Source organism: Anticarsia gemmatalis, chromosome W, assembly GCF_050436995.1.
Source record: "Anticarsia gemmatalis isolate Benzon Research Colony breed Stoneville strain chromosome W, ilAntGemm2 primary, whole genome shotgun sequence".
NCBI classification, from domain to species: Eukaryota; Metazoa; Arthropoda; class Insecta; order Lepidoptera; family Erebidae; genus Anticarsia; species Anticarsia gemmatalis.
In genome coordinates this window covers 10,290,384-10,303,607 of record NC_134775.1, presented here as the reverse complement: position 1 = coordinate 10,303,607, position 13,224 = coordinate 10,290,384, and the positions used below count along the sequence as shown (strand labels likewise).

The 13,224-nt window shown below is 37.5% G+C and overlaps 1 pseudogene; it reads left to right on the top strand.

The window, feature by feature from the left end:
- The first annotated feature begins 797 nt into the window (after positions 1-797).
- On the top strand, positions 798-11,234 carry LOC142985942 (uncharacterized; annotated as a pseudogene).
- Positions 11,235-13,224: the final 1,990 nt, after the last annotated feature.

Genomic DNA, 13,224 nt, shown 5'->3' with positions numbered 1-13,224 from the left:
TTTAAATACTACCCGAAAGAAATATACCTGAGATACCGAGAAAGGTCAAGGTGCCATCCCTCACTTGGCCGCAACCTAATGTCAGCCGGGTGTAAACAGGTATAATTTCGTTAAATATATACGTTCATAATGTATTATCATGTTATACATACCAAATTGAAGATTAATTCTTTCCCTACATGATGAGATATAGGTGCCTATGCAAAAATGCCCGCAAATAGTGACTGCCAACGATTAAAGATAAATAAAAGCGAGAGAAACTTAAGATAAACACCGCATGTCGAATAAAGATAGAGCATGCCAGCTGCTTGTCGTTTTCATGCTACTGCGCATGCGTCCATAGATAAGGTGCTCAACTAAATACCGTACTGAATATTGCAATCATATGTTTTTGACAGTCTTATCTCACGTCTTATACAGTCTGCACAAAATTATCAGTGGAATTAGGTCCGACCTTATGTCTTGCACTACCAGCATTCCACGCGTTTACTGGTTGCGACTATACAGCAGCATTTTTTAACAAAGGAAAAGTCCGCCCTTTCAAGATATTTTGTAAACACCAGAACATTCAAGAGACAATTGCATCATTAAGCAATCCGGAGGATATTCTTGATGATAACAAAATGAAAGTAGTTCAGGAGTTTACAACTCTAATGTATGGGATTAAAAATTGTCAAAATGTAAACGCTGCAAGACTTTTAATGTTTAATAAAATGTATGCCATGACTACAATTAATGACAAAGGTCATGGCCCATAATCCGACCCAGTTCAAAAATGTTTTTGTACATAAACGAAAATGGTGGTAAATAATGCAGGTATAACCCACTTTTCATTATATGTAAAAATAAAAAAAATATTCCATGGAGAGATCGTTCAGAAGACCCCTAAAAATTGGGAAATAATTAGCTGCACAAGCGGTTTCGCCCGTCGGTAAATTATTTTATCCCATGGAAACATGTCATTAGGATAAAAAGTATAGGTACTATCTCAGTCCCCAAATCTAATATGTATATCTCTACACTGCAATTTAATCAAAATCGGTTCAGTGGTTTAAACTTGAAAATGAAACAAACAGACTTACTTTGCCATTGTTTTGTTAAATAAAAATATGATCATCACACTCATCATTTAAAAGCAAACAACGATTTTGCTACGGTCAGGTAATAACACGTATATTGCTGTCTCTTTCTTACTCGAGTTAATAACCAGCTTTGTTGCGCTCGCGCAATAATACAATGCCTTGCCTGGCCCATAGCAGGTAAAAAAACATCGGCGGCGCCTCCCTGACCTCGCCCTTCGCAGTCCTTCGTCATTCGTCGTTGTGATCTGTGCTTATATCTGAGTTTCTATATTATTCCGATACAATTAACTACTTTGGCGTGTTTACTTGAGTGATTGTTTGCTTCTCGTTACGTCGCAGAAATCACCCTCTTACTGGAATTTTTCTCGAAATATATCGGGAACACGCCGTGCTATTACTACAAGAAATAATACCATACGAGGTAAGATCTAAAATCTAAAAGTATAAACAATATTGTACAATATTATAATATAAACTACAACGCGAAACATATTGTGTGCTAGTTTAATGACGCCCAAATTGTTTATATTCTCTTTGTTACAAACTGCACACATATTTTAGAATAATAATTATCTTCTACGGTATCAGATTTCTTTTTAAATGAGAGTGCTGTTAGAAGGGTATCTATACTTTCCTAAAGTCGTGTAAGAATTTACGTCTGGATTTTAAAATGAATTTAGGCATCTTCAGAAGTTCAGACCAGTCTGCTCCTCCATTTTTCGTATACTTAATATTTTTTCCTCGGTGATTAATGTTAATGATTATTTCGACATTTTCAGGTTCCATTTGATGGCTCAAGATCAATTTGCCATGCATGCTGGGTCAGACTGGGTCGTGATGTGCATCGTCAGCGAGATCAACAGGTTCAAGATCAACCACCCGAACAACATGAAGACCAGCCAAACCAACAAGATCATGATCAAGGTCCATCAAACCAGCAAGGAGAACAGGAAGTATACGACGACGGCCGAGACGTAAGACCTGGCTTCATGTCCTTACAAGGATATTCACGTGCCTCCAATACCGCAAGAAGGTGCATATTCAACGGCTGCAGGAATACGTCTAGTCATCAAGTGCCCACCTATATAAGGTTCTACTTGCTTAATACGAATAAATATTATATACCTCAAATTGCTCGCGTTTGTCACCCGCACCTGGTGCGAAATGATTGGGAGGAGTTAAGTGCTCAGACGTCATTGCTGGATTTTAATAATGTTCATGTATTAGACATGTTCGAATTGTTTAAATGGGGGTTGGAACGAAGTCATCAATTAGATTACGAACATATTGAAGAGATCGATGACACTGAACTGCATTTTTGGACTGGAGTTACGAAAGTTCAGTTCAACATGGTTTTAGGTCTAACTCCATCTCTACGTACCAGAACGGATAAGCCTGCAACCGCATTAGGCATATACTTAACCAAAATAAGAACTGGTGAACCGGATAGACGATTAGCTACAAAATTCAAAATATCGAAAAGCACGTTAGAAAGAAAACTTCATATAGCTAGAACATGTTTAACTGCAGATTTCGTTCCACATTTTCTTGGCGTAGATCACATAAGTCGAGAAGAGTTGGTTTCCAGAAACCTTACCATTCCAGCCCATATTTTTGGAGGCAACCATGAAGCAGGAATTCTTGTATTTGACGGCACATATCTTCATGTGCAAAAAAGCGCTAACTTTTTATTTCAAAGAAAAACAGATAGTCTACATAAATTCCGGAATTTAGTCAAACCATTCTTGATAGTGTGCACAGATGGCTATATAGTTGATGTCATAGGGCCATATGCAGCAACAACCTCAGATGCTACAATTATGCGCAGTATCATGCAAGAAAACTCAGTTTGGCATTGGTTTTTAAGGTCTAATGATGTATTCATATTGGACCGCGGATTTCGGGACTCTATTTCAACAATCGAAGGTTGTGGTTATAATCCACACATGCCACCTAGCAGATCCAGAGGAGAACAATTATCAACGGCCGAAGCCAACAAATCGAGATTGATAACATTGGTCCGATGGCCAGTAGAGACCATAAATGGCCGTTTTAAAAAAGACTTCAAAATATTTCGGCACACGTATTTTAATCTTGCGTTGCCTAATATGATGACGGACTTCAGGGTTACTGCTGCACTAATTAATGCAACACGACGTCCTTACGAAGATAGCGTGTACGTAGAGCAGTTTATAAATATTATAAATGAGAATATTTATCATATATATCATTTCGTCGTTCGGTACCGAGTAGGACGTTACTGTGTCATTTTGCTCCGCATTAATTAATTAAATAAAGTAGGTAAAAGTGATCAATTAGTATATATTTTATAACAACATAGTAGTGTAATAAGTAAAGAAAATAGTGTCGAAATTCCACGTTAATTGCATAAGAAACTAAAAAGTTACAGCAAAAATAGTGTAAAAACATTTTAAAAATCACGGTTGAACCTTGACCTGCCTCAACTCGCGGATTGCCCGCTGCACTGCTTGGTCGCAAGTTCGCGACCCCGCCGCCCGCTGCCCGCCGCGCGTCCCGCCGTCGCCTGCCACCTGCATCGCTCCACCTGTGCACCAATCTACGCGCGTCGCGTAAATATATCATCGAAAACTTACCGTTTGATTACAACTACGAGTGCGGCCCCCTACTGGATTCCAAGATGACTGCAAACTGCAAGGAGTGCGGTAAGATAATAACTAACAACTGTCTTATGAATTGCTCAAAATGCAAAGGTAATTATGACTTGGAGTGCCTTAATATTACTAGAGAGTCCTGGAAAAAATATAGCAATACTTACAAACAATCCTGGCTGTGTCCTAAATGTCCGCCGAATAAAAAGGGTTTCACTAGAACTCCCGGCCGCAATCCTTCATCTAATGACAGCGAGTCGCTCGGAGATAATGTGAATGTTGTGAGAGGTTCGCGGGGAATATCAACGCTGGAATCAGATATCTCTGTAGGAGAGCTGGTAACCGAAATCCGAGAACTTAGGATAGAGTTGAAGGAGTTAAGGCAAAGCACTAATGAGATCGCATCGCTGAGACAGGAGGTCCAGGACCTAAAAACTGAGCTCACAAATCTTACGCCGTCTTTTGCACAACATTTTGCAAAATGTAATAAACTCCTGCAAGATAAAGACCAAGAAATAAACAGCTTAAAACTAACGATATCGCAATTTCAATCAACTATCAGTACCCTAGAACAGTCATCGTTGAGAAATGAGCTTGAGATATGTGGCCTTCCTGAGCTCAACAACGAAAACCTTACACATGTACTTTTGACAGTGTCCCAAAAACTGAAGGTGGACTTAGGAGAGTCTGATATTGACTCCGTATCTAGAGCGGGTCCAAAACCTAAATCCGGGAGTGACTCCTCTAAACACCGCCCAATTGTTGTCAAATTAACAAGGAAGGCAAAGAGAGACGAAATATTGCAAGCTGCTAAATATAGGAAGAACATTACTTCTGAGAATATTGTTAACACGACTATTTCAAAAATTTATTTTAATGAACGAGTTACCAAAGAGAAGAGATTGTTATTTCGTGAAGCTCGTGCTAGAGCCCAATCCAATGGGTTTCGTTTTTGTTGGTTGCGAAATGGTAATATATATGTCAAGAAGAATGAGAACGGGCCTACTGGTCAATTTCCAGCAATACGCATTCACTCCATCGAAGATCTGGATAAGATTGTCGGCCAACCGGCTACATAGACTTATTGTTGTGATTTTAGTGTATTTCTTATATTCCTTTTACATTTTGATCTCATTTTGTTTAAACCTAAGATATTTTTATACTCATATGTTGTACACACTATTATACTTATTTACACACTTATACACACACTTACACACAACCATATTTCCATACGAAGTCTTAGTAAGCTATTTCTTACACAAGGTAAACCCAACCAAACATTTTTTACATTTACCCAACGCCTTTTACTTGTCTCTCGTAGAATTCCATCTACCAAAACTTTTCATAGATACTCCTCTCTTTATTTTAGACTCAATTATGCGCACTTATAGGATGGCATATAAACTCCATTGCTCTTTTAAATTTAAATACGTATTAACAACATATATTTATGGCTACGTCTGAGCTTATGCAACAAATAGATAAAGCTTTTATTGTAAAATGCCATTCTATCGATAGTATAGAGGAGTGTTACACGGTTATTCGGGATTATACTTTAAAAACTCTCTCTTATAATATTCGCAGTATAAACCAAAATTTTACCTCATTTTTATTGTTATTAAGTAGATCTAAAATTGTATTTGATGTTATAGTTCTAACAGAGTGTTGGCTCAGTGATTCTCTTACAGTTCCTCATATTCAGGGTTATAACTCGTATCACACGACCAAGCATTTTAACAAGGCTGGGGGAGTTGTAATATACGTGCGCGACATTTGGTCGCCAATGATAAGCGAACCTTCTGTTGAAGAAGCTGACTGTATCGTTTCATGCATCCCTAATGTAGCTACTATTGTTGGTGTATACAGATCTCCGTCTTTTAAAAATTCAGATAAATTTATTAATTCTTTGCAAAATATAATTCCAGCACTTAATCTTAAGCCTTGCACTTTATTTATGGGCGATATCAATATTAACATTAATAACTCTGATTCTTATAACGTTTCTTCTTACCTCTGTGCAATGGCAGAACTAGGATTAAAACCGGCAGTCAATAGACCTACAAGAAAGAGCTCATGTATCGACCATGTTTTTTATAGCGGGGAAATCGAAATAGAAACTATAGTCTGTTCTACATCATTAACTGATCATGATCTGATAATTACGGGTATAACTGGGGTTACATCCAGGCCTGTTATTCCTCCAAAATATAGAGTGCGTGTTAATTATGATTCTATTGCTGAAGAATTAAGTAGCGTTGATTGGACAATTTTAAGTAATATTTCTAATGTAACAGAACAAACGGAAACTTTTATGGACATCATTAAAGGTATATTGGACAATAATTGTAAACGCATCCCAGTGTCTCGATCAAAAAATCTTATAAAGCCTTGGATGACACCTGGTCTTCTGAGGTGTTCACGTGTAAAAGATAAACTTCATTTAGAATCAAGAAAAAACCCTTCATGTAGCATTAAAGCCATAATATACTCTAGATACCGGAATTTTTATGTTTCTTTGTTGCGTAAAGTAAAAGACGATTATCATACCAATCTTTTAGCACAGTACAAAAACAAGCCTCGTGATTTGTGGGGTACCATTAACGAAATCACAAACAGAAAAAATAATAAATCTTCTCCGAGCTTAGACCTAACGACCATCAAAAGTTGTCCTCAAGAATCTGTCAATGTTTGTAACAATTTCTTTGCTTCGATAGGCCAAACCTATGCTAACGATATACTTTTGAAGTTAAATGCCACACAGTTAACCCTAGCTCAAAACGTTGACACTAATAATTCTCCATCATCATCTTTCTTTTTCGAACCGACTGACAGACACGAAGTAGAAAATATTATACATACCTTGAGATCAAACACTGCGCCTGGAGCTGATGGTATTTCTGTACAAATGATTAAAGCTATTAGTACTTACATAGTAGATCCCCTTGCTGAAATAATTAATCTTAGTTTATCCACAGGAATGGTCCCAAATAACTGGAAAATTGCAACTGTCATACCAATTCATAAAAGTGGAGAAAGCAATAGTCCCAACAACTTCAGACCTATATCTTTGCTCCCAGTCTTCTCTAAAATTATGGAAAGGATTGTTAATAAACGTTTAATAGATTACCTTGAAAATAATAACATTTTATCCCCCAACCAATTTGGTTTTCGAAAAAAACGGTCGACAGAAGACGCAGTTAATTTGCTAATTAACAATATTGTAGACAATTTAGACAACGGTAAAGCGTGCACTGGAGTTTTCCTAGACCTAGCAAAAGCTTTTGATACCGTGTCGGTTCCTATCTTACTGAGAAGACTGGAAGGCATAGGTGTAAGAGGCATTGCTCTTGACTGGTTCAAAAGTTATTTGTGTGGAAGGCGTCAATGTCTAAAAATAGATTCCTGGCTCAGTACTCCTAGTGAACTCTCGTTTGGCGTACCCCAGGGCAGCGTCCTTGGCCCTACTCTATTCTTGATCTACCTGAATGAACTTGCTTCCTTACCTTTACTTAATGCTCACATCATCTGCTACGCCGATGACACTGCTATATTATTTCATGGTAATTCTTGGGATGACTGCAATCAAAGAGTTGAGAATGGTATGGCTAAAGTAATGCGATGGCTAGAAGATAACTTACTTACCTTAAACACAAGTAAAACGAAGTTCCTATGTTTTCACAAAACTGCGGCGTCGGCCCCACCTGCAATAACTAACATCTTAGTCCACACATGTTCTCGTGATCAAGTAAATGTCGATCCTAATTTCTGCAGCTGTAAAGGGATTCAAAGAACGCAAACAATAAAATATCTTGGTATCCTTCTTGACGAAAAACTTACCTTCAAGGAACACATTACAGCCTTATCGTCAAGAACCAGGAAGATAATCTATATTATGAAGGAAATTAGGAACGTAGCTAGTGTAGAACTCATTAAGACAATCTACCTAGCGCTTTGCCAATCAATTCTCACATACTGCTTAAGAATTTGGGGGGGTACGGCTGCTTCTCATATAATCTGTCTTGAAAGAGCGCAACGATCAGTCCTTAAAGTCATGTTAAAGAAACCCATCAGGTATTCTACAGAACTTATTCATAAAGAAACAAAATTACTTAGCATTCGCCGCCTTTATATAAAACTAGCAATAATCTACACACATAAAAAAATATTAAACTCTGATACTTACCAAGCTTTACTTACTCGAAGAGTCTACAGGGCCCAGGTCCCTGCAGTCCATACCTCCTTCGCCAAGAGATTCAACACTTACCTATATCCGTTTATTTATAACAAATTACAGAAAAGATGTAACTTTAAGGAAAATTCTATAAGAGAAGTTGAACTAAAAACTATTAAATACTTGGGTAAAATTGACTATTACGAAATTGAACAGCTGCTTAAAACTACTTACTAATTATTGGGTCACTAACACACACACACACACACACACACATACACACACACATACACACACACATACACACACACACATACACACACACATACACACACACACACACACACACACATACACACACACACACACCCAAACTCACGCACACACACCCAAACTCACGCACACATACACACAGACACACACACGCTCACGTATACACACACACACGCTCACAGAAATACACGCATTCTTCCTCATAAATACATAAATGCTCTTACCTTTTGTGTTATTAATAAATAAGTACATTTTAAGTTTAAGTTAACTAGTCCGATCTGGCAATTGTTCATAATATTGATAGCCCCGATACAGGCTGCGCCTAGTGGGGTTGTCGTAGATATAAGCATAATTTTGTAAAACTGGACTGGTAATAAATGATTTTTATTTTATTTATTTATTTAAAATAAGAGAGAATGAATTGGCACAATATGTACAAGAAAATAATAATATATGAATAGGCAAAGAGTAGCCTTCGTGCCTATTGATGGTAATGATCCATCGTTCGGTGATTTCCCTCAACTAACATATGAGGAATTGACTTTGTTTACATTGGGGAGTTATCACTTGAGATTAGCCAGATCTTACTGCCGCGAGCACATGCGACCAAATGGTCTGTACACATTAGAAGTGTACAGACACCGCATGTTAGTTGACAACAAAATATTAACCTTAGGATGGTAACAGGGGTGCACCATCACCCCACGCAAACAATCACGCGCCGATTTATAGAAAACTATTTGCCGTCTCGCTCTAGCATTTCGTGTATTCTCTTGTCGTACCGTGAGCTGTCAGTACCCGTTGCGCGGTGGGAGCGGCGACACATCGATTTCGTGCTGTAGGTACATATGGGGTGCTGCGTCACCCCTGTTACTATTTACGTCGGTATTTTTTATGTAAGTGTATTTTTTTGTTTCGTTCATTTTAGTTCATTATGGCGTTTCGCAATTATGAAGAGCTAGAGCGGTACTTGAGTAACATTGCTGATGATTCTGAGAGTGAAGCAGAGCCTTTGGAGTCCGAAGAAGCTTCTGAAAATGAAGATAACGTCTCCGTGCATTCCGAAAGAGATGACATTGTTTCTAGCTCAGACGATGACGACGATGTGCCTTTGTCACAGTTTCGAGGAAGCGTTGTGAGAGGTAAGAATGGACATATTTGGTCTGCTACTGCGCCATCATCAAGCAGAACACCTCAGCGTAATATAGTAAACATCCCAAGATATATGCAAGTCAATTCTAACATTGAAACAGAAAAAGATGCTTTTATGACTTTATTTTCTAAACCTCTCGACATAGTTCTTACATATACGAATCAAGAAATTGTCAGACGTGCTCTCCAATATAAAGATCAACGTTTTACTCATAAAACAGACAAAACAGAGATAGAGGCACTCATAGGTTTACTATTTTATGCTGCGGTAAACAAAGATAGCAGGAAAAGTACAAATGAAATGTGGGCGCCAACGAGTACCCCTGTTTATAAGTCAATAATATCCGAAAGTCGATTTAATTTTCTTCTACTTTGCCTAAGATTTGACGATAAAGATAGCCGTGATAAAGAGGATAAATTTGCACCCATACGGGAAGCCTGGAAGATTTTTATAGACAGTTGTACGAAAGCCTACCAACCAGGTTGTTACGTTACGATTGATGAGCAGTTGCTGGGATTTCGGGGAAAGTGTCCCTTTCGTGTTTATATATCTTCGAAACCGGATAAATATGGTATGAAAATTGTAGCCATATGTGATGCTAAGACGTATTATATGTTTGATGCCATTCCTTACATAGGCAAAGGAACCGAGGCAAAGACGGCTGCATATTATGTCACAAAGTGAGCTCAGAGTATTAAAGGTTCTGGACGAAATATAACCTTTGATAATTGGTTTACCTCGGTGCCAGTTGCAGACCAATTATTGAAGGAATATCGACTGACGTGTATTGGAACTTTACGAAAGAACAAACGTGAGATACCACCACCATTCTTACCCAGTAAATCAAAATCTGCTTTATCATCTCAGTTTGCATTTGATCGCGAGAAAACGTTAGTCTCCTTCACTCCCAAGGTCAACAAGTCCGTGATACTGCTGTCAACTATGCACAATAAGGAAGAGATCAATCCCATAACGCAAAAGCCAGTTATAATTGATGACTACAATGCGACAAAGGGAGGCGTTGACACCTTTGATAAAATGATGCACAATTACACGACTGCGCGGGGTACTCGTCGCTGGCCTCTCAGGTTCTTCTTTGGTATGTTAGACCAAGCAGGGATCAACTCTATGATTCTATATGTAGAAACTAAGCATCCCAACATTCCAGCTAACAAATATAGAAGCAGATTTCTAAAAAAACTAGCATTGCAGTTAGCAGAGCCTCACATGAAACGACGTCTGGAGTCAAATTTACCTCAACAATTAGCGGGAAATATAAGGGCCATTCTAAATGTCCCCGAAGAAGTTCCGTCCGGTGAACCCCCCACCAAATTAAAAAAACAAGCTCGATGTGCGTTGTGTCCTCGCAAAAATGACAAAAAAGTGAAGATTTTTTGTTCAAAATGCAAAAGACCTGCATGTCCTGAACATCGTGTAGAAATTTGTTTGAATTGTATTTAATTACCAAAAATATATATATTTTTTAATTTAATGTAATTTAGTTACCTATTGATCTCAAGAAGAATAATCTTATAGTTTGTTTCAAGAATAAAAAGTTAAATTTTTCATTAACTCAATGTTTTTTTATTCAATTTATTATTCTGGGGTGACGTAGCCCCCCCGTTACCTTGCGCGTAAGTATAAATCATGTTACCATCGTAGGGTTAATTAGAGGGAGAATTCAGTCTCGACATGTCAGGAGTAAACAATATTATACTTATGTTTTGGTGAATCCAACACGACATGGTCGAGAGAGTATCGAGGGATACTACTGTTCATGTATTCACGGCCGCCGCACTATAGGAAGTTGTGCCCATATTGCAAGCGTAGTATACTTTTTATCCTGGGCCAGACATCAAGAAAATATTGATACACCTGCTGCTTTCTTGGACAATGTAATAGATATTGATGAAGCTGAATAAACATTAAAAAAAAACATGTATTTCATTTTCTCTTCCCTAAAACCACAAGTTATAAGTTAAGTTTTCAATTACAGTAGATTACAATTTTTTATTACTATTATTTTATGATCCCCATCAGCCACAATAATGCGCCAGTTACCATTGAAAAGTACAATCATTTGTCTTTGATACCCGCCATATTTCATTTCTGTACGCCGTAGGTATAGTTTTCACACTAAATGGGCCATGACCTTTATGAAAAAACTTAAAGGGTTCAATTCAAGCACTATTTCACCATGCTTGAAATCCTTGCAACAATAATTATTGCGTATGATCTTCGTTAATTCAATGTGGCAAAATGCCACTCATCCAGATTGCATCAGATTTAAACCTGAAAATAATGGTTGGATTTTAGATGAAACTTTAAAACCAACATGGTTCATTGGAGATTCAATGCCACAGCAAGTAGAAGATGTTATTTGTGATTTAATTGAACAATCTTCAGAAGATACAAACGATAAAGATTCTGACGTTTCAACATATGAGAGTGACAGTTCTGATGATTCAAGTGACGATAGTACGTAAATGAAAATGTTTTCGTTACAAGTACTCCGATATGTATTGATAATTATCTAACTGTAAAATCTTTTTTATCATTTTTGTAATTTTTATCATTTTTTTTGATAAAGAAGTGTTTATATTTTTTATAATTTTTTATATTTTTTTATAATAAAAAAAAGTTGCATTTTTACGCGAGCTACTAGTTGAGCACCTTATCTATGGACGTATGCGCAGTAGCATGAAAACGACAAGCAGCTGGCATGCTCTATCTTTATTCGACATGCGGTGTTTATCTTAAGTTTCTCTCGCTTTTATTTATCTTTAATCGTTGGCAGTCACTATTTGCGGGCATTTTTGCATAGGCACCTATATCTCATCATGTAGGGAAAGAATTAATCTTCAATTTGGTATGTATAACATGATAATACATTATGAACGTATATATTTAACGAAATTATACCTGTTTACACCTGGCTGACATTAGGTTGCGGCTAAGTGAGGGATGGCACCTTGACCTTTCTCGGTATCTCAGGTATATTTCTTTCTAATGATATATATTTTTTAACAATTACAAGTGAACGTAATTGTTCAAAAATAAATAATTAATTACATTTTAATTAAAATTAATTGCGGCCAAATTTGGATGGCCACCTTTGCGGACCTGCATTGGTTTAGTTATAAATATCGATAAAAATTATGCCATCAAAAACATTCTGTAAAAACCTCAAGTCTCGCCGTAAAAAGTTGTGAGATCTATATAATACCAAGTCGAATAATCTATTTAGTGTCTACTTAAAGGACCTTCTGTCTTAAGTTATTACGTATGTTATTATCATGCTAACTTAAAAAAAATACCTTTAAAACAAATAGACCGACCTGGCCATCGCATGATTTGATTATTAGTATGTATCACACTACACAGCACGACGAGAAGTTAATGTTCCTGAAATGTTAATGGCTAATTTGTGTTTTCGTGCGATGACCAAGTCGATATATTTGTTTTAAAGGTATTTTTTTTAAGTTGGCATGATAATAACATACGTAATAACTTATGGACATACTTGTATGGGACAATAATTACATCTTTTTGTCCAAAGTCAACCTCACCTGCCCGTGGTGCACCCTGCTGAACAACGAACGAGGCTCTGACGAAAAACTCACCAAGACGCATTGGCCAGCGTGGTGTTTTAAGGCTAAAATCCCCCCTCCCAAATGAAACACGCCAATAAAAATCGGCCCTCAGTCCCCAGCAGTTCTACCATTCCTAGCTCCGGCAGCGGTTACGGTTCCGGTAGAACAGAGGGTGCTAAGAATCCCTGGCAGAGATCCGGCTGTCAAACGATGACCCTGGCTACGTTTAATACAAGGACTTTGAGCAATAATGATCGGCTAACGGAGTTATTAGAAGAAGTTGATAAGATAAAATGGGATGTTATAGGCTTGTCTGAGG